At 30.3% G+C, this 27,166-nt stretch overlaps 1 protein-coding gene and 1 non-coding gene across 2 annotated transcripts in view; one reads left to right on the top strand and one right to left on the bottom strand.

Annotated features, from left to right (window-relative positions):
• The window catches only part of LOC113372398 (RNA pseudouridylate synthase domain-containing protein 2-like), a 550,691-nt gene that overhangs the window by 101,429 nt on the left and 422,096 nt on the right, over positions 1-27,166 (bottom strand). The gene's annotated exons all lie outside the window — the stretch shown is intronic.
• Trnap-ugg lies at positions 18,333-18,404 on the top strand. Its single transcript has one exon. It is a non-coding gene; the product is annotated as a tRNA-Pro (tRNA).

Genomic DNA, 27,166 nt, shown 5'->3' with positions numbered 1-27,166 from the left:
TCGAGTTATAGAAAAACTAATAAAGAAAAGCAGAATGCCACACGAATGTAATAGAAATAGTTCAGTGGATGCTTCACAAAATTGGAGTACATAAATGAAATGTTGTTATTTCTTCTTAGATGGAGGAAGATGGAACAGGAAATGTGTAGGAGTCGAACTCAATTCATTCCTTATAAAACAGCAAGCTAAAAAAAACTTTAGGTGCTACTCCATGGGGGTAGGCTCTAGAATTCTATAATTTTCTCTTTCTCTTTCATTTCTATTCTCATCATTAATTAATTATTATTCACTCAATCTCCTAGTTGTTGACTATTGAGTACTTACTAAATATTGATTTAACGAGTTACAAAAAAGCTTTGAGAGAAGAATCTCCTAACATTCAAAAGTTTCTATCTGAGTTTTTATTTGAAATTTGCCATTTACGTTAAGTTAGATCATATAACATTAGCGATTATTCTCATATGGATTTCGTAGATAGTGATACTATACTTCCAAAATTTCTTTAAAAATCCTTCCTATTTTTGAGAAAATTATTTTCTCCTCCAAAATATAATCCCGTAAGTTATATCCAAATATAAAAAATATGATCCTGCTTATATTCCATGCTGTACCCCACATGAGGTTAATATATGAAAGATTAAAATGTTCGATACCAAGTTCTTTATACCGAGGGGAGTCCGTTGCGTAACGCCTATTTCTTGTAAATTGATTTTGACAGCGTTCCACTTTCGCATTTTGGTGGAGAGCTTGAAATTATTTTTTTACCAATTACTTATAATATAAAATACTTACCTACTTATAATATAAAAGTAGTAAATAGCTTTTTTACTACTATCCTGAAATAGATAACAAGTAAATCTATTGGTTTAAAAATAATAACTTTAAGACTACGAGGTTACCTGCCCATTGTCAAAAATGTTGAAAATTGGCATATAAGAATGTCTTATTTAATCAGACATACGTTGGATAAAAGATCATTGATTTAGTTTAATTAAGTACCGATAAATCATCCTGTTAATTTTGACTTCAAGACCCTTTCAGGTGTTTTCTTTCTCAAGAAAATTTGGCAGACCCAATGATCCAACGCATATACCCCAAACTGCGGTATTTGGGTTTTTAATAAGGTACTACAAAATTACCATATAAGCATGAAGGTATGAAAGATATAAAGTATTTTATTTTAGATTTTTTTTTGATATTTCAGTGACTTTCCCCAGTCAAGCTTGATAGACGTTTATTTAACATTCGTGTATAATTAATATATTAAATTATTCGAAGCATAAAACAATTTCTTGTCACGTCAACATTTTATGTTATTAATAATTCTCAGATTGTGAACCTAAGTATTTTAATAGTTGTTTACAGTACCAAATGTAGAGTCTTGAAAAAATATAATTACATATTTGTGTTACATTTGTATCAAATACTATTTTTTTATGCTAAACAACGAGCTTAATTAGACGCATGTAATGCTTTGCCTAAAAAATGACGCAAAAATATGTACAAAATGTTGAAAAAAATTAATGTACACTATCATATTTCTACATCTGCGTACATTCATAACCAACCACCGCAATATTGTAATTAAAATAATTAATCATAAACAATAGTATAAAAGACTAATTCACAAAAGCTCTCAGAAGAGTGCCAAAAAGTATTATAAATATCCTAAAAAAATGCGTATTAATGATGTTAATCAAATTCAAAAACATAAATTTAATTTCTTCCATTTTTTAGGTACTTGACCAGTACTTCATTAAAAACCTTTATTGAGGACTGATAGTTAGATTTAAATAAAACTTAACTAACAAAATAAAAGTTAGTTGATTTTAATGTAACGAATAAGTCCCAGATCGCTGTCTATAATATACACAAACCATTATGAAAACTTTGCTGAATAGACAACTTCCAATATCTTCCCGAAACACCATTTCGTTTATATAACTAAGTGTGGAAACATGCAAAATCTATACCAAAGGGTAATGCTTAGATACTATATTTAGTTAGTAATAATCTATAAAAAATTGGTCCTATTCCAAAACTCTAATAAACATAACGTAAAGAGTATAAGGTAACATAATAATAATAAGTGGTAGTGAGAGCCACTACAAATAAATGATTCCCTCACCCTTCGTCTATCTTTCCCATTAATAAGGTAATTTATAGATATTTTTTATAGATAGCAATATGTTTCCAAGTGAAAATAGCCCTTGCCCGGCTTTGCCGCACCAATAAAAAGTCAGCCCTATTAGATTAATTCTAATAACAAAAATCATCAAATGTGGGTGGATTTACCATTGGGTTACCATCTAAAAATACGAAGTAAGGAAAAGTTTCAGCCCAACAGCTCATAGGACGTAAGGTTCTGATTGCTGTTAAAAATATAATAAAAAAAGAAAAAAAATATAGATATTTTTGTAAATAATGATCAAATTATTTATCGGAGCAAACCATAAATATAATTAGGAATTCTGTATATACTTGATAAAAAGTTTATAAATTTTTCATATTTTTTCCTGACAAAATCAATACTAGGTCGAGTATCCTCTTATGACATAGATCTAGTTACAAAAGATTTACAACTATGTGAAACACATCATTATATAAATCGTATGCATACAGTCAATTTGTATTATCAGTCGTAATATATTCGTCAATAAAGTTTTCTTTGGTAATTGCTTCTTAACGTAATTCAAGCAAGCTGTTTGCGGCAGACGATAAATTTCCTAGCCGCGAAAATTACACTGCAGCCTTATTAGCGGCACGCCACGGCACAATATCTCATATTAAATTATTCTGCGGTAAAAGGTAAACGGATAGAAAAAAGGCTAAGTCGACATAAAATATATTGCACTCAGGGCACCGTGATTATAATTTATATTTAATGCTTTATATTGATGATAGATGCATCTTCGTGCAATTGTATAATATTTCGAGAGGATTTATGACTCTTATGGTTCGTAATGTGAATTTATTTCTCACTATGCTCGGGAAAAGAAAGGCACTTTCGACCACTGATCGAAAAAATATTAAATTTGCATAATTCTCTACAAGCCATACAATCAATTTATACTAAATATCAATTGTATGAATAGAGCTCCATGTGTTCGTGGTAAGAACGTGGATTAGCAACCTTGTTCTGGCCAGCTTGGTATAAAGCAATAGATAACACAGACTTATAGATTTCAGAAATACAGTAGAACTTCAATTACCCGAACTCCGACTATCCGAATCGCCGATTATCCGAATCACTTTCAGAAAAAAAAATTGTCCAAAAAAAGTCTAAGCGCGCTATTATTCTGAAAACTATAGAGCAACTCGATAAAGGTGTAATGGGTAAGAAGTTGTCTGAGATTTATGGTGTTGGACAAGCAACAATTTATGACATTAAAAACAGTAAGTCAACACTTTCAAACTTTGTTTCGGTGCGTGAAAATGAGGATGGAAGTTCCTCCTTATATTTAAAACATGTGAAAATATCGTGTTTCTTTCATTTAATTCAATAGAAAAATAGTGCAATATCAAAACGTGACTTTTTTTCTCTCCAATGGCAATTTTTTTAAAAAAAAACTCCGATTATACGAATATTTGATTATCCGAATGGGTTCCGGTCCCCATTAATTCGGAGTTCTACTGTAGTATCAAGAGAAATAGTAATCCAAAGCAATGCTGCAATATATATTTATAGAAAAGGGTGAATTTATAAAAGATCATTTCCATATGTATAAAAATATATTAAAATTTATTGATTACAAAACTATAGAAATGTCATGACATTTTGTTTTTATAAAAATCTGAAACCAATGCTCAATTGATCCCCACATATTCAATCACTGTTAGAAATAATATCTAATATAAAATATTCAAAGAGGTCAACTGCTGGGTTGAAGGCGCATCACCATACTTACAACTTATGCCAAGAACATTATTTTTTGTCTAAACATGTTAATAATATAGGTTAGGGCGGGGCACAAAGGTCCAAGGAGGCGTCAAATAATCACGTTATCAATTTTTTATGGATTTTTGAACCTCCCTCCCCCTTGGTGATACGTTATGATATTCAACCATGTATTTTTAGTTACGAGAAAAATTGTAATTTTTAAAAAAAATTTTGAAAATGTTTGGATTTAAAAAAAATCCAGATAAAATGTAAATATACGTGATATCGTACTATGCCCCTCCCCCCACTTGATATTTTGTGATTTTTTGTCAAACTTCCCCTAACCCTAAAAACCTCACGTGATTAATGGACGCCCCAAAATTAGAATTTGAGCAATTATATGAAGAGAACCAGACCAATTATATCAGAACAAATAACATATCATACAAACAAGTATATGTAACACATATCAAGCGTAAAGGTTCAGTAGGTCCTTTTAACCCAACAATGTTTAAGCATAAATAATGGCTATATAAAAAAAATTACGAGCCCTATTATAATATTCATTATCTTATCATAATAGGGCTCGTAAATTGAGCAAAAATGATCGCAACCAAAAAAATTAACAACCAAAGAAAATACTTTTGTTATAAATTTTCAAACATTGACGTTTATCTCCCGATAGCAGCATCGTAAGAATCAAGGCGATTGCTGGTTATAATTCTTTTTCCCTCTGCTTTCAAATATTGTTGTTGAAAATAGTAATAGAGACCTGCCCACCAGGGAGAATAGGAAACACTCAAGAACCTCAAGAAATGTAAAATACCTCATCATATACCTCGATAGAAAACTTAATTGGCGAATTCACATAAAAAAGTTTAATATAAAAACCAAAAAGCTTTACTGGTTATTAGGGACTAAATCCAAATTAAGCTCATACAATAAGCTACTTTTATATAAAACTTTATTCAAACCAATTTGGTGCTATGGAATACAATTGTGGGGCAGTGCTCATAAAACTAATATAGATATGATGCAGAACAAATTTTTGAAAATTTTCTAGAACTGGCTGATTCATCTCGACACGAATACACCTACCATAAAAGTTGTAATAACAAAAACAGCACAAAAATATAAAAACAAGCTTATCAGTCACCCAAATTCACTAGCAAATTCCTTAATAACAGTTAACTATCGACGTAGGTTGAAAAGAAAAGCGCCACTTGGTCTAAGTCATCAATTTTCCTGATAAAGATTGAAATAACTTAGTTATTGTTTATAAGAAGTTACTTATAAATAAATAGTTAAGATTATATCATTATCAATAAAATATTGTTAATATTATAACGAATGGGAAAACAACTATTGAGTTGTTCTTGCAACATGTCCATATAGTATACAATATCTTTATTGTAAATTCCCCAAATTTACTAAATGTCCTTAACTGAACAGTTGTAAATAAACTAGAGAATAAAATAAAGAATTATTAACTTTTCTCGTTTTTAGTATATCGGTGGTGAACCTTTTTACCCGCACACTTTCAAGCCCCGCTCCACCCTACTCCATTCACCTCTCACCTCGTGAAATTTTGTTCGGCCAGAGTACCCCCAACCGTAGCATAGGTGTGACTGCACCGTTGCCAGGGGCTTTCCCCTACACTGTAGTAATGGATTACTAAACCGATGGTTTGCGGTATATATTTGCTTCGGAGCGAATTCGCGTTTCTGTCGATGCACGTGCCGTATTTTACTGTTTGTTACGAATTCAGTTGTTCGCAGTCTGATGTTTCAGATTAGGCCGTGCAAAGTGGTCCCATGCCTAGATTAACGTGCTGCCAATATGTTTCGATTCCATTTGCAGTGTTATTTTGAAATCCTAACGAGCTCTTTGGACGAATATGAAGTGTTTTGAGAAAATAGCATGTGGGTTTGGATTGTTGAAATAAGTGTTCTCAAATAAAAACTTTATTTACACTTTGATATCGAGACCTTAGAGATTATACACTTCAGTGCATTTAAATGCATATAGGTATAGTTATAGTAATAATTAACTATTAACATATTGTAGTTCATATGAATCAGAGACATGGACTCTAAGAAATGCCGACAATAACTATCAGAAGAGTTTCGAAATGTGGGGCTGGATGTAAATGGGAAGAAAATTAGACAAACAAGGTAACAACTAAAAAAATCCCGAGAAAAAGTGGGCGAAGAAAGAACTCTACTGAACTGAAAGAAAACTGGATTAGACCCGTTCTGCAAAAAAACCCTTCTATATGAGGTAGTTGATGGTAAAATAGAAGTATTAAAAAGACTGGGAAGAAGAAGAATGCAGAAGATTGATTACTCATGCGAGAGGAGAAAATACCAGAAACAGAAAGCACATGATCAGGAAACAAGAAAGCATAATTTTGCAAAAGAAAATGCATAAAAGTATAAAAAAATGTTTAATGGTTAAATGATAAAAGAGAGAGCGCGTAAGGTTCACACGCGATTGAACTTATGTGTTATCAGATAAGATGGTATTTAAATTATAAATAAAAACATCATATAACAATTTTGATTAATGTTCATTAGTAATATGGTAACACTCGTGATGCACACATTTATTAGTGTCAACCAGTATACACATTTATATAATAATAAATTATAAATTATATATTTATAATAGCATTAAAAATATGTATAATATTTAATAACAATAATTTAATTAAAGTCATACTTCAAATATGACATGATCGGTTTGTCATTGTAATTAGCATTTAGAAATGAACCTTCATTAGAGAAATGAAGGAATTGCTGAATAATAAATTCTATAATATTTGTTCACACAGTGGATTATGTTAAAAAGCGTCTAAATAAATATTGTTTTCACAATTTCACTCATCATCATATAATAATTGTGTTTGGAAAATTAAAATTAGCATACATTCATTGACTGCTTGTATTTTTTTTACTTTTTCGTCGACGATATAATCTCATTCCTTGAGCTGCTGTAATATCTGTCTTGCCTAAACAATATTTACGATTTTAATAACTTTAAAGCTTTATAGAAACTATGAATGATATACAAATTATTTCAATGTTTTATTCTATTCATTATAATTATTGCCGATATGCATACTACGACAGATCTCTATTCACGCGACATGGCGACTAATCACAATCGACCCGTATAGAAATGATTTCATCGAGAGCGAATGACGTACAGTTCGGGCGTAACGCAATTTCCGTTGCTTTATCACAGATTTACACCCTAGTCGCGCCTAAAGAAGTTTTACTTCAAAAAAAGAAAAGGGAAACATTGATTTTCTGGTGACTTTCACACCATGAGGATTCAGACTGACTACCATTCATTACTATGATTATATTGTAGTTTACAGTTAATATTATCACTTAATTAATATTTTCAACGTTGTTCTATCCTATTGCAATCGAAAGTCTACTTTATGAAAACTCTATTTAATTAACAAAAAAAGCTTACCACTGAGTAACCCTTGTAATGTAATTAGATATTTAAAAGAATATCAAATAACATAGTTAACTTTTTCATTTGGATGGTATTTATTTACATATTTACATATTTTGCTAGAAGGAATAGAAGGAAGCTCAATAATTTTAGAAAAAAGTTGGTTTTTATATAGCTATATGTAGTTTCAATGGAAACAATATCCTTCATTTTGCAAGTTACCTAATGTTACGATATGTTTTATTAATAGATTTCAAAATGCTCCTCATAAATTTCTACATACGACTTGAAATTAATAACTGTACAAACATAACAAAGCTTACCAAAATGAAATATGCCTGAGCTATTGAATTGTCTAAATAAGATTTCTTCTCTAAACATTAAATCTCGTTCGAATTTCAACAAGAATAAACAATGAAATGACAAAATATTTCGATTGAATAAATAAGTGAAGCTTCATCAATTCGAATTTTATTTACCGGCGATGAAATAAAAATATAATAAACAAACAACAAACTGTATAACGATAAATTTCTATTATATTTTCATCTGTTTAATGAAATAAAAGCAGCATGTTGCCGCCGGTAATTGATATTACTTCGATGGTATTAATTTTGAATGTCGCGTGATATGAATAATTACAAATCGTTAAAAAAAAGTTAAAAGAATATTTAATCGAGGTAAATTACATTTATACATACTTTATCTATTATAAAAATAAAGAATAGTAGAATCCAAGGACATCAAGGATTCACTTTTTAGGTCAAGGCTGTAGAAGTTTATTATTATTAATTTAGAACAAAAACAACGGTGGTAGATGAATGATATGTTAGACTCATAAAAATGTTATTAAATGCAAAAACTTGCAATAAAAGGGCATTAGAATAATAGAAAGAAGATTCAAATAAACCTTATGTTGTTTCTGTACCAACATATTTATTTTATTTGCTACGGTTAGATTAAAATTGCCGTAATCTCGAAATCTAAGACATCGTCTCAGAGCTTGAATAAAAAACGTAATTTGGTTAAATTAGTATCATCAAATTTTATTTAGAAGTTGATTTTAAATTGCGTTATTATAATACAAAATATATTACCTCATTCTAATAACAAAAATAACTTCATAGACCTATGCAAATCGAAAGGTTTGATATTATTAAATGCTTCAGCAATGTACCCATATCAATATCAGCGAATTAAATATTCAAAGCACAGCAAAAGCTTAAGGTATATAAATTATTCTTTCAGTGATTGAAGATAAGTAATTGGAGTTCGTCTGCTTTTCTCCAGGTATTGAATATATTAAGGCAGTCAGCTCAAAAGGAAGATTTATCAGTTTGTTTTTGTCGATATAATATATATGAGCACATAAATTTGATGTATTTTCGCAACGGATACAATTTTATACTTTATGGTGAAGCAGAACACAATTCATATATACATACATTAATAAAAATATCTTTTCTTCAGCCATAACCTTCTAGCTTAAAATAAAATCGTATGGAGTAAATTACGCATTGATACATATTTTTTTGAATTGAATTATATGTTTATTATAGATCCTTTGACAATTTATTTTAAATTACAAGCTAACTTTAAAATTTACTATTATCATAATGTCAATCATTATAATAAGAAAAGCCTTCTTTCCAAAATGTTTCAGTACTTTATTTTTATTGTTCATTAAAATCTCAAACTTTTCCCTAAGCTTTGTCACTTTTCAGCTTGTTTAATATTTAATAAGGTTGAGAGTGTTGTGGCCTCTTTTCGGAATGCATTAAATTTAAAAGAGAATTAAAACAATATGAAAATTATTACCTTTTAATTATTTATGTAGAAATTATTCTGACATCATTTTCTTCAAGAAATATTTTATACATTTTGGTAAACACAGAACATACTTCTGAGCTTTATATAAAAGAAGGGACTTAAATCGTAATTTTGAAGTAAAACTTATTTTACTTATTCATAGTTTCTATAAATCTTTGAAGTTAGGGACTTAAATCGTAATTTTGAAGTAAAACTTATTTTACTTATTCGTAGTTTCAATAAATCTTTGAAGTTATTAAAATGGAAAATATTTTTAGACTAGACAGATATTACAGCTGTTCAACAAACGAGATTATATCGCCAGCGAAAAAGTAAAAAAATACAAGCAGTCGATGAATGTATTTTAATTTTAATTACATGAAGTTCTTCAAATACAATTACATGAGTGAAGTTGCGAAAACAATATTTGTTTGGCGTTGTTTAACATAATCCACTGTGTGAACGAATATTATAGAAGTTATTAGTCAGCAATTACTTCATTTCTCTATTGAAGGTTCCTTTCTAAATGCTAATTACAATGACAAACCGATCATGTCATATTTAAAGTATGACTCTAATTACATTATTGTTTTTAAATCTTATACATATTTTTAATGCTATTATAAATATATAATTTATAATTTATCATTAAATAAATGTGTATAATGGTTGACACTAATAAACGTGTGCATCACGAGTGTTACCATATTACTAATAAACATTATTCAAAATTGTTATATGATCTATTTAATTTTACTTAAATGCCATCTTGTACAGTAGCAAGTAAATTTTACTTTAATCGCGTGTGAACCTTACGCGCACTCTTTTTTTTTATTTTGATTAATTATATTTTATCAGGTAGTTTAAATTCCATATATTCCTTCATAATATTGTCACAAAATCCATTTATCTTTTTTACCAAACTTATCTCTCTTCCTTTAGTTGCTTTAAACGTTCTCGTGAGTGATGGCCATTATATGTCAGATATTTCTACTTATTTTACTTCTCGTATTTCTCATAAAGTATATCGTTAAATTTTATAATATAATCGTGAAACTATTCATCAACAAAACAATTACGAGTGCTTTGAAGTTGCAATAACATAAGTAATTCCGGAATGAGCGCAAAGTCGAACTGACATTTATAGTTCATATACTATACTGCCTGCAATATTACTGCAATAGATGACAAATTCATTTAGTAAGGGATTAATGTATGTAACTGTATATATTTAGGTACACAGACGATAAAATTTTCTTGTTCTCTTTACGTAAAATAATACATTTTTTAAGATGTTCGTGATTACTTATGAAAACCACAATCACGACAAGATGCTCTGATTCCAGGTAAAAGAGTTAAGCAGGTAGTTTAAAAGGAATTTAGAGCTACCAGATTTTTTTTTACCTGCAAAAGGCTATTTTAAGTTTTATAATAATTTTACTTGATGCAAAAAAGTTTTCTAGTCAAAATTTAGTGCATTACATAAAAAATTATCAGAAAAATTGTAATAATATATAAAACAGAGAAAAGCCATTCGTTCGGTTGCTTCTGCAAAATTTTTGATTTTAGAAAATTATCCGAATGATTTACCTATATAACATTAGGTTTGTTTTAGAAAAACAAAAATAAAATTAATTTCTAAAAAACATTTATTACCTCTGTATATCAATTCCTGATTTTTGCCTTCCATCTGTACCGTAGTACTAATTATATTTAGAATTTAAATTTCATAACACAGTCACTAAATCATTACTGTCGCTTAAATATTTAATAGCTTAAAAGTCGTAAAAGCATAAAGTCCTTAAATTTTAGGCAACTCACTTCACCTAATTTAAATTCCTTTCATCTTATTTAGTCGTTGCATAATCAAAAAGTTAACCTCTTTCTTTGACCCAAACTCGATATATCCTTTTAACAATATACCATTAATATTCGTACGAAATCAATTTTATGCAAATAAATCCTAAACATAATTAATAATAATAATTCTTCGACATTTTTTATACTATTAAATCATAATGAAATTAACAATTTAATAAGCACATGCAATTAAATAAATAGCTGATAATATTTTCTAAAAACAATGAGAAATTTTCTAAGATTCGCAGATATTCAGAATTATAGGTGATTTTTTTCGTTGCTGCAAAATCAATGCAAATGCTTATTATCATAAAATAATTTTTCGACTTCAATAATAGTTAGAAAATAATGTTTAATTTATAATTTGTCCACTATACCTACTATACCTTTGAGTTTGAAAGCCATAAAATTTTAAATCATAAAATTCTCAAAATTATACAGGCACTTGGCCTAATTTGTATTCCTTTCATTTAGGAACAGTAAAAATAGACTCTTATCCTAAGTAGAACACAATAACCATTAGTCTTCGAAAACAATATACCACGTATATACTCCAAAAGAGTATGACTTCATTACTGGAAACTATTTTATAGAATAAAGAACAGTTTGCTAGTTCAAGAAATATAAGGACCGATCCTGCTCCACAACAGAAAAATGTTCGCTTTAACTTCCATACATTGAATCATACTAAATACACTTAAATTGAAAAGTATTAGTTGTGCATTCATGTGTTTTACACATAAACTGCAACGCCCCTTGTATGTTATGAAGCGGGGTCATAAAGACCCTGTTATCTAAGATCGTTTTTTGACATTTGTGCGGTTTCTAGGTTAGGTTTTCTATCAGACAACCTGAGAAAAACGCCTGACTGCACAGCAACCGCATAGCTTTTGTCAATATTTAGTATGGAAAGTTCTTCATAACTGAGCCTTGCCATGACATTGGTCTGTTATGCGGAAGAATCGGTCCAATAATAATCAGTTTGCAGGCTTCTAAATTAGATTTAGGAAAGGGCTCGCCCGTAGGTAAGCGGTTAAGAGCGACTGGACTTGTTTCAGAGGTCCCGGGTTCGATACCCACTTCGAGCAGCCTGTTGTCAGGCAGCAGTGACAACGATTTTCACTTGGAAATATAGATAGCAATATGTTTCCAAGTGAAAATAGCCCTTGCCCGGCATTGCTGCACCAATTACAAGTCAGCACTATTAGATTAATTCTAATAACAAAAATGGATTGATTAACCATTGGGTTACCATCTAAAAATACAAAGTAAGGAGAAGTTTCAGCCCAACAGCTCATAGGACGTAAGTTCTGATTGCTGTTAAAAATATATAAAAAAAAGATTTAGGAACATACCGAATATTAGATTTAGGAACAATGTTACGTATGTTACGTAGCGCTTCTCATATAAAATGGTACTAAATACTGTCAAAATGCCATGTAGTTGCTGTGTCAGGCGTTTTAGATAGAAAACCTAACATAGAAAACGCACAAATGTGAAAAAAATAATGTTATCATAACTTCAACTTTGTGATACGGTATAATAACATATGATTGAAGTAACATTTTATTTGTGAAACGCCTGATTGCAGAGTATTTAGTACCATATTGTATAAGAAGCGCTGCGTAACATTGACGCTTCCTGAGATTGATCTACTTGATAGAAAGGTTTGGATGGCATCAGAACTGCTTTCTAAAATAAAGTCCCAAAATCATAAAATCCTACAATTTTCTGTAGGTACTTGACCTAATTTACATCCCTTTCATCTCGTATATATGTTGCATCAAAAAATTCGACCTTTTCTTCCTGTGACGCAAAGAACTCAGTGATTATTCCTCTGACAATATGCGTCGCATTCATTTCCGAGGAGTGCATTTTATGACTTTATGACTCGTCTCCTGGACCGAAAGGGAGTTAGCTTTTTCTGTTATTCTGTTCTCCGACGTCACAAACACAAAGACGACTTTAACATCGGCAATGAAAACACTAAGGAGCAAACAATGCGTAATTTATGCACTGCAGTAAAAGTCACTTGACAGGCGCTTATTATTATATTCGCTAATATGCCACACACAAAAGGGACCCGTGCGACTGAGACAAAGGAAAAAACTCGCAGACGGACTCAACTTGACTCTCTGGGAAGAAGTAATAAAGAAAAGATTAAAAATAATCTGGGTTATGGTGAAGTCTGGAAGAAAAATTTTGCAGTTTTGAAAATTATGAGAAATATAATATCGATGTTTTTACAAGAAGATATAAAAATTGATCTACAAAAAGAATACAGATATTGAAGAACTTATGCAAGAGAAGAAAATATGCGAGAAACTATGCAAGCAGAAGTTTGTAAAGAAAAAGGATTATCTATAAAATTATGTAAAACGAAGTAATGTAATACCTTCAAACAGGGCCCAAATAATTTTTAATTTAAATATAAGTGCACTTATTTTTTGATATGGCACATACATGGAATTCAATATTTTACACCGTCTTATTCTGCATATTTGGCTCCGAGCTCAATAGTATTTAATATAATAGTTTGGTGAAACTTTGGTGAAACACATTGTTATTATAGTTCACCAAAAAATTTGAAGTTGGTAAATTCAATTGTATTTGAGCAATGCGAAATTGATGGTATATGAATAAATGGGGTAATATTTATTTTATACCATAAATCATAATAAAATTAAGAAACTTATGCAATTAAATTAAAATCTAATAATATTTTATAAAAATAATAATAAATTTTTTAAGACTCACAGATATTTTTAATTTCAGGTAATTTTTTTTCATTGCTGCAGAATCAATACAGATGCTTATTATCATAAAATAAATTTTCGATTTAATAATAGTTAAGAAATATTGTTCAATTTATAATTTATCCACTATACCTTCAATAGTTTGAAAGCCATATAATTTAAAATCATAAAATTCTCAAAATTATACAGGTACTTGGCATTTGTATTCCTTTCATCTAGGAACAGTAAAAATAGACCCTAATCCTAAGTAGAATGCAATGACCGTTAGTCTTCTAGAACAGGGCTTCTCAAACTGTGCGTTGCGACCCCCACGGGGGTCGCGTTAGTACTGGAAAAGGGTCACAAAGATCTGATACTTTTCAATAATTATAAATAAAATATTAAAATTAGTATACACACTACATACAAAAATAAATGCAGAAGTTTACATGCATAGGTATTTTTCCTAATGATATCGACACACAACAATGGATTTGCAATCCATTTTCAATTGAAATGGAAGAAATTAATTTTTAAACTTAAAAGCACAAGAAGAATTTGTCGAATTAACAAGTGATACTACTTTGCAAACTTTGAAATCAAATCAGAATATCCCCTACTATCGGAAATGGCAATCAGACAAATTATTGCCATTTTGTACAACATATTTATGTGAATCAGCCTTTTTTACATTAACATACATAAAAACAAAATACCAAATAAACGTTGGAAATTTATTACGATCTGCACTAACTCAAATTGAGCCTAGATTTAATTATTTGTGTAAAAATAAACATTCACATCCGACACATTAGTATTGTTGATTGTTAATAATATGTTTCTAATAAAAAAATTGTTACAGGTGTTTTTTTTTTAAATACATATTTCATTATATGAAAGAGGAGGTCGTTTAAAATTTCCTAAGCTTGAAGGGGGTCGCTATACAAAAAAGCTTAAGAAGCCCTGTTCTAGGACAATATATAACGTATACACTTCAAAAGAGTATTACTTTATCACTGCAAAATATTTTATAGAATAAAGAACAAATAAATAATTCTGCAAACACAAAAAAAATAGAGAGCCAGTTCCGAAATTTTTTTCACACCTAATATTAGTGTTAATCACTGGATATTAGATTTAGGGCCGATTTGCCCGTGAAATAGGCCAATGTTACGTAGGACTTCTCATATAAAATGGTACTAAATACTGAGTCGCCAAATTTACCACATAGGCTAGGTAACATGAGACAGTCTGGTGTCACATACATCCAATGTCTTAATTTTAAATTTAAAGGGCCTTTACAAAAGAATAGCTATATTATTCAACCAATGCAAAATATAAATTTCATGGGCACATTTTTTACAAATATAACACTGAACATAACCTTGGTCGGGCATTTTGTCAGAAATATTCAATAGCCGAGTTTATTTATTTTATCTTTTTTAAAATTGCTATTTTTAAAAGTAGTTTACTTTCTAACTTACTGTTTTTTATTACTTATACCTTTACCAGAATCTTTATTCTTTAAAGATTCAGTTGAGCTTTTTTACCCCACACATAGGTAAGCTTTTATAGAAGTTATGTAAAAAAAACTATTAAATCCAACTTAAAAATTACAATACGTCTTTCAAAGCAATGAAATAAAGTATTGTCGGATATTATATTCAAGTCTCGAAAAATAAACAACAGTGCTCACAACCAAAAAAAACTAACGAAAGAAAATACTTTTGTTGTAGATTTTCGAACACTGTTTATCTCCAGATAGCGACATTACTTAATACTTTACCTTCAATATTGTTTAAAAAATTCTAGCTTTACTTGTTTTTGAGGTTTTTGTGGTGCACATTTTTTCCAGCGGATCTACAAGCTCCGCTCTACTCTATTATAAATTTATATTTCTGTTATTGTATTTTTACTTTTGGGTCTAAATATTTTCTGAATTATAACAAATCATCAATTTCTAGTAGAGATAGCTCTTCGTCCCATTTTTTACTTAAAAAAATTGAAAATTTAATACTTAACTATTTTATTAAAAATAAAAAAATTGTATTGAATCACTTCGCTGTAAAGACTGAAATTCCATATTTCTTAACACATATATGTGTGTACTGTTGCTATATAGGAGTATGAATTTAATGTTAGAACATGTACATCTCGCAGACTTTAAACTTTATATCTTTATTGCACTTGAACATAATTCACATTGACATATCAGATTTTTTATTATTTTTCAACTATAATAAAATATTTATTTCACATAGCAAACATCACGTTCATGTGATATAAACTGAGGTTTATTGTTTTATATTTTTCCTGATGTATTTTGAATGAGAAGGAAATAACATAAATATCGATCACCGTTAATAATTTTATTGTGGCTATATTTTCATACATGGGAAGAATAAATTTTATTTTTAGAAAATATTTATTCTATGTTGGGTTTATGAATCAAAGTTACGCCATTACCGATTTTTTACTAAAAGAAAACTCTATATTATTGTAATTTTAACAATAATAATAACAAAACAAAAATTGGATAATTTGCATTAAATTAAGAAAAAGGAATATTTTTATATTAGGTTTAGTGCTTTCTAGAAACGAATTTTCTATATATGAAAATTATAGATAGAATGATAATTTTAAAAATAAATTATTCCACATAGTAATTTTTATGGGCTAGTCATAAAAAACATGAACTTAAGTATTTGATCTACGATTATTCATCTCAGGCTATTCTTAAAGGATTTGGAAAAGTTAGCTTGTTATATTCAGTGAAATAAGTTGAATATATATATATATATATATATATATATATATATATATGCGTGTGTGTGTGTATAAATCATACATAATGTAGGATAACAGGGCTTAGGAACATGTTTAGTATGAAAACTGCTCTAGCCATCACTCAACTGGACATCTTTATCTGAGCAATTTATTTTTATTTACATGGGGACGTGATGTCCTTCATTGCTTTCTTTACATTTTGTCTAGAAAGTATTTTGAAAAAATCATAAAACAGAAATTAAGAATTAAGAAGATGATAACAAAATTATTCATATTAAAATTCAGTTATATATTATTATGAACTGTATTTTTTGCTTTTGACTGTTTGTATGTTTAATTTGAATTTTGTTACTAAATTGTGTAATTTCTTGTGTGAGACCTGTTGATTAGTTTTTTGCAAAAGTAAAAAAATAAAAAAATCAAATTACAAAAAAAAAAACAAAATATAAAAAAAATCTAATTTTTCCAAAAAGTCATTTTTTTTTCAAAAAATTTAAATTTTCTCAATTTTCTCATCTAATTTATTCAAACATTTGAAAAAAAATTTTTAATAATTCAGTTTTCGGTACGAGAAGTTCCAGCAATTTGCCTTAAAGCACGATGCCATGCACCACTAGTTTTATTATGCTCGATTATAATTGATATACATGATATTATTTTCAACGGTAGTAATGTAAAATTTTTGAGTTCAATCTTATTAGTGTGTATAATTTTCTTTGGTATAACGTCGTCACCACGACCCTGGATTACTGCGTCTCACAGGGTAAGATTATTAAAGGCGCAGTCACCCCCGACAGTTCATGCACTTTGCAGACGTGAAATGATGTTTGACGATTTCATTATGTGTATTTAGCTAAGAATACGCAAGCAAACACATTATACACAGCAATTTTGAGCATAGTTGAACAATATTTCACATTAAAGTGTTCCGAGTCGCATTGTGAATTCATCTATATGTATATTAGAATGAAAGTCTCGATGTAGCTGGATAGTTGAATCTGAAATAAAACTTAAAGCTATGCATTTGTAATATAAATTTATGTAACTGTGTATCATTCTGGTAATAAAAAGTTTGCTCGGCGGAAAAATGTTTGTTGTAATATGTTTTTGAAGTAAAAATTGGGACGAAGAGCTATCTCTGATTTTATAATACTTTACACATAATATTGTATTTTTAGGGAGCAGATATAATAAGGATTTATAGTAAGTATAATTAAATTAGTCATTTAAAATTCGATTGATTGCTCTATCAAATTAAAATTATTTCTAAGGCCAGAACACCAAAATAAATAATGTCAAAACTGCGCCAAGTATAAAAACAACATACTGAAACTACGTCATAAATAATCAAAAAAGTTTAACTTCGATTAATCAAGAGTCATAGTGACCATTTCTCTGTAATCAGCGACTTGCAACTTATTTAAAAAAAATCCTATTTAGTTTACTTATTGTCAGCTCACTGAATAAAACGACATAGGCTTTTGAGAATTAGTTATTCAGAATTTTCAAACTTTGCACGACTGTAAAATAACAATAGTGTCACGTGCTATTTATAATGTTACCTGATAATATAAGTAATATGGCAGATAAGAAATTCATTTGAATACTTGTACGACAATGCATACAGGTTTCATGAATGAACCAACGACAGGTTTTTCGATATAAATGTATAACATATGCATAGAAACGTATGAGTGTAAAGACTTTCGATGTATGCGATAATGAAGAGAAAGTATTCTTAAGAATTCGTGTCGAAATTGATATCATTCATAAGAATTGTTACATCTAACAGCGGCTCAATGGTCTAGGGGTATGATTCTCGCTTTGGGTGCGAGAGGTCCCGGGTTCAAATCCCGGTTGAGCCCAATTTTTTATCTTTATTCTGTTTGATATTCTTTTAATCGAATTGGCATTATAGTTATGCTATAGCAATATGTTTAGTATTTAGGATTACAGAACTAACAAGGTATGATGAAAACAAATTCCTAGAGAATTTTTAATTTAAATTATTCTTTTCTAGAAACAGATCCACAGGCTACGAAAAATGACCGAAAAAAGACCGAGGACATGCCACATATCAGGAATGAAAGGCAACGAGAATGCCAGGCTACGAGTATGCCTGGCTACGAGGATGCCAGGCTATGAGGATGTCCAGCTACGTGAAAGCCTGGCTACGAGAATACCTGGCTGCGAAAATGCCTGGCTACGAAAATGCCTGGCTACGAAAATGCCTGGCTACGAAAATGCCTGGCTACGAAAATACCTGACTACAAAAATGCCTGGCTACAAAAACACCAGGCTACGAAAATGTCAGGCTTCAATAATGGCAAGCTAAGAGTATGTCAGCCTACAAAATTGCCAGGCTGCGAGATTTCCAGACTACAAGAATAGTATCTGTATCTGTTGGGTATGCCAACAGTATCCAAGCAACATACTGCCACACTGCCAGGAAAATAAAGGAATACATTTCTATAAAGGTGCCATGCTAAGACAATATTCTAAGTGGATTACAAGCTACGAGGATGAGAGCCATGTAAATACCTGCCCAGAAATACCTGGAGCAAGGATCTTGCTAGGCAATGAAGCTTCTTTATCATAAAACTTTTGCCAGACCATGGGAATACGCAGCTATGGCAATGAAATGCTATTTCTTACGTGAACCTAAGCTGCAAGGATGCAGACGATAAGAATTGCAGGCTATGATTATTCCAAACTATGAGGATTCCAGGCTAGGACATGAAAACCGTGAGGGCAGAAGCTATAAAAATTACAACTTATATAGAAGATAGATATATGAAGATTATAGGATTATAGAATAGGGTAGGATTATTGATATGGAGAAGTTAGAAAAGTGCTCCATATCAAGTTTACAAGGTATTAATTAGGTCTTCTGAATAATCAAGATATCATGTTGCTAAGTAGCTATGATACCAGACTGGCAAACTACGCATTGGGGCTATTATTTGATCATAATGTAATATTACTCTATATCAGCGATCGGGCTTTTTTCAATCATTACCCCATAATATTTTTGTTTAAGTGGCACAACTAGTGATTCCGGCCTTCTACGTGGGTGAAGTCAAAAAAAAATTCTCGTTAAACTAGATAATATTGGCTGTAAAATGACTTACGATAAAAAAAATCAAAAATTGACAAAATGGGGGCGTTTTAAAAAAAAAGTCGAATTTTACCCAAAATTTTGGTCGTTTTTGGACTGCCAAAATTCGATTTTTGATCCGATCAAAAAATCGATAGTTTATTTTACGGAGAACTATATATAGAACATGTAAAAAAAATTTGATAGTGATCGGATCATTTGTTTTTGAGCTGCAGCAAATGCTGTTTCGAGAAAAACGCGTTAAAGGATAAAATGATCGTTATACTATACTATATACGATATATACTTTTTGAATGGCTGTGACTCAAAAACTATTTAAGATATCGATTTAAAATTTTGGAATGTTATTTTTAAAGGTATCGAAATGTGGAATAATTGAAAATTCGATTTTTTGAAAATTTCACACTAGGTGTTCCCCTTAAGTTAATATTACTCCCGGGGCAAAAGAGATTACCCCTATGGGGACAACTACGTAGCAAATACAGTAAATATCAATTAAAAATATATACTTTTTACTCAAATAATTCGATTTTTACCCCATTTGGGGTAATTTACCCTGGTTCTCCAACCACTTCTCTATATGTTTTTTTTTTTATTTATTTATATATATATATATATATTTATATATATATATATATATATATATATATATATATATATATATATATATACATTATTTTCATATCTCAGTCAGACAGAGGTGCCTGGTATGAGAGATTATGAAAAACAGTATATATTAGATGTTCAAATTTAAAAATAGCTAAGTGAACTACACAATTAACCAATAATATACACCCCCATGACTAGAAAGAAATCATATTACTACTTCTATGAAACCTCCGACCAGGAACCAATCTACTCCATTCATTCTACCCCCTTATGTTATGTTTTCCCCTTTCATTTGTTTTACAATTATAACCTGCGAAAACCTAAATTACATCTTCGCCCCCGAGATGAGCGTTCGTAGACTTGATCGCGCATTTCGCATTTCGCATTTCGCACGGCTTTTAATTAACACGTATGCTATTTGCATAATGGCATGTTTCTTCCGCAGCCAACGACTGAGGCGCTAATAGACGAACAAAGATGCTTTTGAGCGACGTCGCCATTGAAGCCAGATACTGGAGGCAGAGATGGCCAGGGTAAAATTTAGACTTTTATTAACAATCTATACATACTTTAAAGCAAAATATTATTAAATATGCTAAAAGAATGATTGTATGTGTAAATGCCATACCTGCGCTCGTGGTAACTATTTGCTTATTCACATCTGGGCATATAATTTCGATATTCATGAAACAGACATAAAAAATTGAGAAAATAAAAAATCAACAAAGTGCTACTCTAACTCAACAATATAAATATGTAGTATATTTATAACTATGTATAATATTATGTTATACCAACCAATGTTTATGTGGTTGCGTCAGAGCGACGTTAGATGGAACTAGGATGAATTTTGATTTCAGTATCAGGACAATATTAAATCTCTGGTAATTCCAAAAATTTTGTCTATGTTTTGATTTTTTTTTTTGTGATTCGCGTTGATACGCCCATTTTGAATGTTTTATTGTTCATTTGTTTAAATGTTTTTTATTTTTCTTGTGAATAAATTGTCATTCAATTAATTTCATCCAGTGATCCTATAGTGTTTGGAATCCTTTCCTTTCCTCAGTAATCATATTCCGAGCAAGTTGTTCGTTCGAGACTTCAAGCAACTTTCAACTGGGCCGCCAAACAGATAACCTCATTTTTCTGAATATACTCAATTTTCAAATCCACTAATATTGCCATTGGATTATAATATACAATTAACTATTTTGAAAGCATCTATACAACGCCCATCCTCAACATCATGTAAACGTGGAAGTTTAAATATGGTAAAAACTAATATTTTTTTGATTTTTTTTTTGTGAATAGCAATCAAGATTTAATAGTCCTATAAGCTGTTGTGTTATTTTGACCTAACACTAGTTTGTCCGTCCGTTAGCAACCCAAGAAGTTGTCCCATCTCTGTAAGATATATTATTATTACAATTTCCCTAATAGGGCGAATATTTTTATTGATGCAACGGTGCCGGGTGAGGGCTATTTTCACTGGAAAATATATTGCTATCTTTCCAAGTCAAATTGTAGTCACTACTGCTTGACAACATATGCTGCTAGAAGTAGAATCGAACCCGGGACCTCTGATTTAGGGCTATTCGTTCTAGATTCTTACCTAAGAGCAAACCAAAAAACTAATATGCCATTTTTTTGTGTACTATACTATATTTTTTAATTGTTTATAATATTTTATTAAAAATATATTAATATTGCAGTTCGATTCAAATATTTATATGAACAAGGATATTTTTTGTTGTAAAAGAGGTTGACAACCTTCGCTTCGTTCGCCTGATATGTTTTGCGAATGTTATTTGAATTAGAAACGCGTTTCGACTCGGAAACGACAAAGGAAAACGTGATGAAAATACTCGATATATCATTAAGGCGCGATCTTAAATCTTCAGCACAATTCGCATTACAAGAATGTTTTTGGATAAATGCAACAGTTCACTAAAAATTAAGAATGCTTACATTATTAATTTCATATGTGCCAAAATCATTCATATTATATTAAAAAAATAAGATTAATAACTAAAGTATACAGCTTAAATAGGTATTTATATTGACACTCAAACATAATATATTTGTTTATTAATTTATTTTCACATATATCAGTTTGTTTTATTTTTTTCATATGTTTCATAAATGTACGTTTATATATTCAAATGTATATGTACATAGCATTTGAAAAATAAGATCATAATAATTTGGCAAGAAAGGTCAACAAAATCTGCATGAATAATGTTTTGGACTTTCTCAAAGTAACAAGAAAAGATAAAGAATGATTACGATGAAATATATATGGTAGACTTTTCTTATTTTTTTACATAAATATAGGTTGAGTAGGTACATAGTTTATCACATATGACAAATTAAGCAACATCTTTATAAATACACATGCCCTGGGTGAGTTAAAAAATTATATTTAATGTTGAGTTGTGTCAATCTTCACTTGCTATCATAGTTATTAATTTTAAAAGTTTTTTTTGTATTATTCAATTTTTAATAAAGATAAATTCAAAATTTCTTAATTACTTGAATTTTTATTGTAATTTTGTGAGGATAGAAGTCACCAGAAAAAAAGTATTGATTTTTAATATTTAGTTGAATAAAATTTGAAATCGCCCAAATTCTACATCGCTGTAATTGATTGATTCATACTCAGTACTGTCTGATTCTTTCTGATAGATTCTATATTTATAATAATTTACAGGTATTTATATGAGTAGCTGGTCAAATCTTGGGCAGTGTCATATATAAATAAAATACTTTGTTCAGAGATATAAATGATAATATACAAATTAAAAAAACAGTGTTAAATAATAAAACTTTTTTCTTAAATCTTTTGAAGTAAAACTTCTTTAGGCGCGATTAGGGTGTCCGTACAAATGCAACGGAAGTGCGTTACGGCAAGGTCGAATGCCAATGATTCGTCATTCGCTCTCGATGATATCATTTCTATACAGGTCGATTCAAATTGGTCGTCGTATTTGTGCGAGGCTTCTTTGTATGCGTGACTTTATACGTGCGTACGTAACCGAAAGCGTGAAGCATATTGTTCATTTTTCGGTGTCATTGTCATGTCATTACATTTTAAGGTTAAATATTAGTACAAATCTTGAGTTAATAAAAATGTCTGGATCGGAAGAATATTTTATCCTGTCCCGTCAATGTGTGCATCACTAGAGTTACCATATTGCTGATGAACATTATTCAAAATTGTTATATGATGTATTTATTTTTAACTTAAATGCAATCTCGTAAAATAGCAAGAAAGTTTTACTTCAATTCAATTTTTTAAAAAAAGTCTTTATTGAGTTATACACATGTCAGTATCCATTAAAGCCTAGAAACAAATATTAAACACAAATTACTTTAAATGGCGCCTCATCTATCCACTGCATACCTAGTCTAAATATACAATTAATCAGCAAGTAACAATAGCAATCTATAAATATCGCCACTTATGTCTCTAATTAAATGGAGATAAGTCACGCAGAGTATTTGAACAGACGTAGACGTATCCAAGAATAAAATTTATTTCACATTAATTGTATAGTAAATGCCGACGAATGAGTGTCTATACTTGGAATAGCCGTAAATACGAACTGCACCTGTGCAAGGAACTTAATTGCACTCAGACACATTACTCCTGTTACGATGTCAGAAGTCAAACGGTTAGTACGGAGCTCCAACAATACGTGGATTGTGAGAGGAAATCGTCTGAGAAATTCGGTAAACTGTAGTTAGATTTTGGTATCAACACATATTGAACGAATGTTGCTAAGATTGAAGATACAACATAAAATATAATGAAGATATCGTAATGAAGAAAGTATATCTTCCATCAGAGGTGGACTCAGAGGGAATCTGAACTCAATTTGGTTGCTAGATCAAATTCATATTTTTTTAAATCGCAATGTCCTATTTTAAGTCTACTAATGAAGAAATATCCTCATTATCTATTTCTGTATCTCTTGTTTTGTACTATAGTAAAGAGCTGCAAATCTGGTAAGGAGCTGCAAGACTAGTAAGGAACTTCGAAGCTGGACGCATTTCTTAGATTTTTGTACTATATGAACAATTGATTTATTGTTGCATGCAGATAGATGACATAGATCAGTGATTCCCAAACTTATTTCACCTACCGCCCCCTTTCCAGAAAAAATGTTGCTCAGCGCCCCCCTTACAAACTTTCCGAAGGAGAAGTTTTGTTTTCATCAAAAAATCCGACTCGCTAATTTTATGTTTTCTCGACGTTTCAAGCCATTCTGAATCGAATGAGACCAACATTTGGATAAAGTATGTGTGTGTGTGCTTGAATAGATTTTTTGCCGTAAATTGACGTTTTCTCAAGAACGACTGGACCGATTTCAAAAATCTAAAAGCCATTCGATGTATCTCGATGAGGACTATTGTTTGTCAGTTTTGTGCGACGATCGGTCAAGCCGCTTTTTTATAAATAACAGAAAAATGAAACATTTTTCGTCCACGTTTTAGCCCGCAATTCTGAATCTATTTTGAAAATTCAAAAAACCGTTCGAAAGATTGGTTGGGAATCGACCTAATTAGTTTTTGGTAATGATCGGCCGAGCCGTTTTCTTGTAATAAAGTGTTTTTATTAATATAAGTAGTGGTATTTAATAAATAGTAGTAATTTCTTAGACAATTTTTATGTTTTTTTTTTTGAGGGTAGATACCACAGTTCTATAGATCATACTAAAATATTACGGTCCTACGACAAGTCGTTAAATTTTGAACATTCGTCAAAGTTTGCAAAAATTAGTATCGTTTTTATGGCGTTTGTCAAAATTAGAACTTTCAAACAATGTTTGCTTAAAAGTGCATAAACCAATTTTAAAAATTTAGAAGCCAATCGATGTATTTCGATTATAATTTTAATGTGCGGGAAAAGGAATGACGGTGGGTGCGCTCGTACCTAAGGTAAATTTATTCGCAAAAAGTAATAAAGGGAGTCGCGTTAAAATTCAAGCAATAGTGGATTTAGACTCGGAAATTAATACAATATAAAAATCGCTATTCCAAAAATTACGCGTTAAATCTCAATCCAGGAGCCTTAAGCTTCACGGTGTTGTTGGAATTTCAACGAAATCGAATAATTTTACAAATTTAGAAATATTTAATGAAGATGGTACATTTGCAAAAAATAAAAAAATATAAATGCCTTTGTGCTTACGAAAATATTGAGTCTACTACCCGCGCAGCAAATCCAAATTGCTGAATTAAATCTTCCTAATATTTATAAACTTTTGGATTCACACTTAAATATTCCGCGCGAAGAAGTAGATATGTTGATAGGTTTTTTAAAATTTTAGGTAACAAAAGAATTATACTAGACCCCGATAAATCTATTTTGCAAAAAGCGGCATTCGGGTGGACAGTTACGGGTAGATATCAAAGAAATATAATTAATAGCACGACAAATAATGATCATATATCCGCCAATCTTACAGATTCTCTTACAAAAAATCTCTTAAAGAATCCCTTACAAAATTGGTGGTGAAGTTACACGCTTTGAAAAGTTACACGAATTATCGACATACAAAGAAACATATGAACCATTTTTTCATTAAACCTTTTGCGAAACAAGAATTGGCGGTGCATAGTTTTAAAACTGATTTACTTACTAATACACTTATGCAGATATGTTTGAATAACTTCAACTAAAATATTATCTTTATATAATTCAGTGTTAATTTTAATCATTTATTTATATATAATATTATTATTATATTTTTTTTAGTTTTGTGCTTTAAACGCCCCTTAAAACTAAGCATCGCCCCCTAAATACACCACAGCCCATCACCGCCCCCCAGAAACGCCGCAGCGCCCCCAAGGGGGCGCTGGCGCCCACTTTGGGAATCACTGACATAGATAAATGATAAAAAAAGAGTGCACGTAAGGTTCACACGCAATATTTAAAAACAACAAAGTAATTAAAGTCATACTACAAATATGACATGATCGGTTTGTCATTGTAATTAGCATTTAGAAATGAACCTTCATTAGAGACATGAAGCATTTGCTGATTAATAAATTCTATAATATTCGTTCACACAGTGGATTATGTTAGACAACGCGTAAACAAATATTGTTTTCGGAACTTCACTCATAACGTAATTGTGTTTGAAGATCTTCATGTGATTAAAATTAACATACATAACATACATTCATTGACTGATGGTATTTTTTTTACTATTTCGCTGGCGATATAATCTCATTCTTTGAACAGCTGTAATATCTGTCTTTCCATTTTAATAACTTGACAGATTTATAGAAACTACGAATAATATAGACATTATTTCTAATCAATAAACTTACGTTTATCATTTTACGTTTTATTATTTTCAAGGAACAGGGTAAAATATTCTTCTGATTCAGGCATTTTTATTAAATCAAGATTTGTACTACGATGTAACTTCAAAATGTTTATTTATCTATGCCGATTTCCTTGTTGATATGGGTACGCATACAACGTTGACGCCAGTATGCATACAACGACAGATCTCTCAGATTCACATACGCGACGACTAATTGCAATCGACCCTCATAGAAATGATATCATCGAGAGCGAATGACGAATTATTGGCACTCGACTCTTATCTTATCTTATCTGCCGTAACGCACTTACGTTGCATTTGTACGGATTTACACCCTAGTCGCGCCTAAAAAAGGTTTATTTCAATAAAAAAATCTACACAAGTAGTCTCATGCTGTTGATAAATTTATGCACCTTAGTGAATAAATTCTGTGCTGAATTGTAATACCAAAGGTTTATTCAAAGCAAGTAGAAAAAGCAGAAATATTGTAAATTAAGTACATTGACTCCCAGAATTACAATAATATACATCTGTATTCAAATCATTGTATTCCATTCTTACA

This window comes from Ctenocephalides felis, unplaced genomic scaffold (assembly GCF_003426905.1).
Source record: "Ctenocephalides felis isolate EL2017-DRISC unplaced genomic scaffold, ASM342690v1 CF-g0.4_SCAFFOLD_01604, whole genome shotgun sequence".
Classification (NCBI taxonomy): domain Eukaryota; kingdom Metazoa; phylum Arthropoda; class Insecta; order Siphonaptera; family Pulicidae; genus Ctenocephalides; species Ctenocephalides felis.
This window is presented reverse-complemented; position numbering and strand designations above follow the sequence as displayed.